The following is a 5,203-nucleotide window of genomic DNA, read 5'->3' as shown; positions in this document are numbered from 1 at the left end:
TCTCTCTCTCTCTCTCTCTCTCTCTCTCTCTCTCTCTCTCTCTGTCGAGAGAGACTTTGCTTTTTTTTTTAATCTTCCTGCACTCTTTCGAAATCCCGCTGGCGACGTGAAGCCGTATAGCCGCGCGAGTTTCTTGAGTGCCGTGAGAGAAATATAGGAAGAGAGTCTCGGATTAGTTCTTTGTGGAGAGAGACTGCTTCAAAATTCTGAAGCAATTCTTGCCGATTCTGCCTCGAATGAGCGACGATACGATAAGGCCGCATATTATTCGCGCTTCGCGCCTTGTTACGTACACCTCTTCATCCACCGTGCGAAAATTACCTCCATCCTTCGTGCGATTTGATTCCTTCGATGTATACGTGAAAACAAGGGCCGTGGGATGTACAAGCGAGCGAGGCAGTAGTAGGGAAGTTTCCTTCCGGGCGATCTCCGGTATCTCTCGGCGAGTAACCCGAAACTCTGGACAGAGGTCAGCGAGCAGTGTCAGGGATGAACGACGTATTCCTCGTTGATTTACCGCACTTAAAGACGGAATATTAATATCGCAATGGCGTGCGCCGGCTCTGGGTCCTCTGGAGTGTGCACCCCACGGACGTGAGTCGCGTACGTACTCACACACGCACATATGTAACGCGTATTACGTACGGGACAGGAGGATGGCTACCGGTCGCAGCGGGAGAGCACGGCGGGGGTCCTCTACCTCCGCGCCGACTCGAAACCTTGCTACCGAGGAAGAAGTGAACTTTCATCTCGCTCCGGCACCATCTTCCTCCACCATCACCTCCTTCTCCTCCTCTTCCTCCTTCTCTTCTTCCCCCCTCCCCCCCCTCCGGTCCCTCTTCCGTTTTTCTCTTTTTCTTCCTCTATAAGCATGCATCTCTCTCTCTGTCTCTGTCTCTCTCTCTCCCTCCCCCCTCTCTCTCCATCGGTCTCTCCTTTCCTTCTCGAGATTTCCCCCTCGTGCTGGCGGCAATCTTCCGCCGATCTTCGTGGCGCTACCACGCGTTGATTCGTCGATCCTGCTCAGTCACGTGACCGGTTTATAAGGCCAGAACTGCCAGCAGCAGCAGCAGCAGACGGTGCGCCACTTGTTTGCCGCGCCTCGCCTTGCGATCTGCACCGCACTTCCGTTTTTTTTTCTTTTTCTTTTTTTTTTTTTTTGGTGAGATCCCAAACCGATCGCCGAAATTCGGGGTACTGGTGCAACGCGGGCGTAACACGGTCGTCGCTGTAGGATGTAATAATTATGTTGACCAGTATCCGTCACGCGGCTACAAAAATGGGGACAATGGGATATAGCATCTGTGCGTCAACGCAAATTTTACGTAAATCACAAAAGAGCGGAACGAGAAGGGCGCGATTATGCCGGGATAGATTTAAGGAAACCACGCATAACATCACGCACGTCTGTTCGAGAGGTATAATCGCGTCATCGGTCTGTCCCGTGATTTCGGTAAAAAAAAACTGCTCGAATGGGGAAACGTGCATTGTCCTCTCGCAACGTAATTTAAATTTATAATCCATCGCACAGTCCGTATTAAAGAGGGAATACGATATAAGATTTTCAATTATCTCGCTTATTTCTCGAAGATCGCAATTCATGTTCGTGTGGGAATATGAAGACATTACGGCGATATGAACGAAGGCGAAGGACAACAGAAGTCTGACCGATGTCATGTAAACACTATGGGGGTCTGACGAAGTCCCTCCGGGCCCGACCGACGGCGGCCTGCTCGCTCGGCGCCAGGGGCCTATTAAAAATGATGCTTAAAGAACGAATTATGGAAATGAGCCGTTATTCCAGCTTCGGGCTCCCATATTACCGACGACTTAGTCCGTTCGCGTTGAAATTACAGGTTGTGAGCTCCTAGGCCCCTCTCTTGTCTCCCTTCATTCTCCCTTACCTACTCGTCCACTCCTAAGCCGGACAAGAGGGACCACCTCCTTCGGGGTGGAATACATTACGTTGATTTTCGGAATTGAAGATTAAATCCTCCCGCCTTGGGGTCTCTTGGTCTCCTCGTTCTTCCTGCATTCTCCTCATGAAGCTGATCTCATACGCGTGCGCGCGATACACGATGTTCGCCAATTAAATAATTTCGCGATTATGCCGGTATATCTTGCGGCGATCTCTCTACGTGGCTGGTGTTATTATTGTAGCGATACTGTCTTAGAAACGCATCACAAAGCGATATCAAATCCACGAAGATTTCAACGTATCGACAAAATTCCCACGATAAGAAATAATTTTTATGAGAATATATTACAATATCTTACGTTATTCTGAGACTTGCTTTGAAAAATACATTATTACAGTTGTCATAAAATTAGAAAGATTAATTGTTCTGCTCGTTTTTCATGGCGCAATTGATAAAAGTAAAGAAACAGATTTAATGTTTATATAATTTTATATATAACGATGTCGTTGTGCAATCAGATATTTTTATTGCTGCAGGAAGAGTATCTTTTAATCGTATTTTAATCAAACGCTGCAATATTTATCTGTAAATGTATTTGCTCTTTTTTATATAATTTTTCGATTTACTTAATTTAATTATAATTCGTTAATACAAATCTGTTCTATCTGAAAATATTCTTATTTTATACATCTTTTTATATAAACAGAGATTTTATAAGATTCAATGATAAGACACATCAAAGTACGAAAATAGAATAGAATTGCTGTGAAAAAAGTTTCTAAACTTGTAAATTACAAAATGTTTCTTTATTCTCGTAACGTTCTTAATAGAAATTGAAAGCTAGAAAGATTTTCTTCGCGGAAATATATTGTTCAATCATAGCGTTTGTTTAAAGGGACTCACAGGAAATTCACAGTGATCCAAGCAAATGTACCCTTACCTAGCCTCGATAAACCTGAGCAAGGGTCTATGAGGTCAAAAATAAATAATTCACAGATTCGTAGTATCCACAAAAGCCTCTCTGGTTATCCCGCGTTGTACAAATGCTCAACCATCGGGAAGATCGGAAATCTCACCTTCGCACATTTCTCAGTTTCTGAAAAGAGCATGCTGCATGCGGTAACATAGGAAGAAAAATATTTGCCAACTTCCCCCTGTTTGTACGACGCGCAGGAATGTCTCGGTGAATGGCTACACGGGAGGTTGGAGAAATATTTTTGCAAACATCACATCAGACCCGAAAGCTGCGCATTCTTCTCCAGAGAATGCCTGCCTTAGGAGATATACGACGGATATACTTAAATTACTATTATACATATAATATTCATAGAATCAATAACGTCGAATGTGGATAATGAAAGAAAATAATTATATCCGCCATGAAACTTTTCTTTCAAGCTTACTATTGTTTTTTTCAAGCTGCATGCAGTAGCATACGGTGAGTAACTATGTGGGGACCAACGTGACCTTCTCTAGAAACCCAGAGCATCACGGTTCTCAACCCGCCTACGAATACCGATAATTAATCACGAATTTCACACCTTCGCTAGACCGCAAGAAAGAAAACCATTTCAGGAAGGACGCGGAAGGACCCCACTCCGTATTCTCAGACCTCGAAGGGGGATCTGGAATGAAAAGAATCGGGGGACAGGGGGATATCTCTAGACCGTACCAACACCCATAGCATCGCTGTAGAACTTCTGTGTTGGTGAAACGAATCGCTAAACTGGACTGCATTGACAAATGATTCGAACATTTCGTCCGAAGGAAACCGTAGGACCTCCCACATTGAATAAACGCTGCCGTTGTACGTTTTCATAGCTCCCTTCTTCTATCCTTCATTTTTTTTACATTTTCTGTCGCTCCAAGGTTAAGGCCGTGTTAAAATGACATGATCGAGATCAAAAATATTCTCCTTTCTCGCGCAAAATTTTTATTTCTATTGTTTTTTCCTTTGTGATCGTTTGAAAGCACTGTTTCGTTAAAAAGATATTTTACTTTGTCTTTGCTATCTGAATATTTAATAATTACCTTTGTACTTACATATACTAGTCGACACCAATTAAAAGTAACATCTGTTATCTGTATTATAATTTCACTTTCAATAATATAAATATAATATAACATATGTGTTACATTGTTAAGTGCGCAATTATAACATAGACGTTACGTAACTTTTAGTTAATGTTAACTGGATATATTCCATTAATTAATAACTAATGATTTATATTATAAATATGATTACAAATTTTTATTGGTAATAAAAAAAATTAATGCATTTTGTTCAACTTTATAACGCATTTAATGGCACACACGTTAATAAAAGTTTAGTTAATTAGTTGCTCAACAGAGCTCATTGTCATTTTGCCATTCGGACAAATATCGTTTCCACTTAAATTCCATTCAAAAATTTGTGAAGTTAATACATATACAAATATAAGAATATAGAAAGCTATGGCAAAAGAGATGGCATTGTTGCATAATATCTTTTAAGTATGTCTCAATGGGATTATCACTGTTCGATAACAATAGCACAAACACTGCGCCCGCATTATGCTCGGCAATGCTTGAGCAACATGTAATGTCACCTGTTAGAAAGCTAATAGATTCATAAAGGCATTTAATCGACTAATTCACAAACATAAAAGTCTGAATAAAGTACGTGCTTATATAAAAGTCCATTGAACAAAGGGTATAAGAAAAAATATCTCTGGAATTATGAACACGATTTCTCTAAATACAATTTTTTTATTCTCATTGACGGAACTATAAGAGAAAAGATTGTAGGAAAAGCAATCCATATAACATGATATATATTAGAGAACCTAAAAATCCGAAAAATTCCTCAAAAGTTTCATATTATTAGCATGAGGCATAAGATCGTTTAGACAGATGTGAAAGTGTCTCGTAAAAAGAACCACTTTAACTTGAGGCTGGTCAAGTTTCATTTATGACGCACGCTTAGGCAGCGCACTAAATTCCATATGTCAAGAGTGACAACGACGAAAAGATATTTGGATGAACAAAAACAGAGAATGCGTGGTCCACGAGAACTTCCAGCATCTCTCTAGGGGGTTCTTCGTGTAGAACATACGCGAGTGCCGTCCATCGTTCCATACGTTGTGTCTCTCGTATGTCGCTCGTATGTGTACGGAATCTTGAGTCTCCATATGCTTATGGCGTTTCGCATGGGACGTCTCGACACGACGTAAGACACCATGGCATACCACACACAACGCGACACCTCGGCCGACCGAGTTGACCGAGGACTCCAGGACCACACA

Source organism: Trachymyrmex septentrionalis, unplaced genomic scaffold (assembly GCF_001594115.1).
Source record: "Trachymyrmex septentrionalis isolate Tsep2-gDNA-1 unplaced genomic scaffold, Tsep1.0 scaffold107, whole genome shotgun sequence".
Classification (NCBI taxonomy): domain Eukaryota; kingdom Metazoa; phylum Arthropoda; class Insecta; order Hymenoptera; family Formicidae; genus Trachymyrmex; species Trachymyrmex septentrionalis.
The sequence above is the reverse complement of the archived record's forward strand: the minus strand, read 5'-3'. Positions refer to the sequence as shown.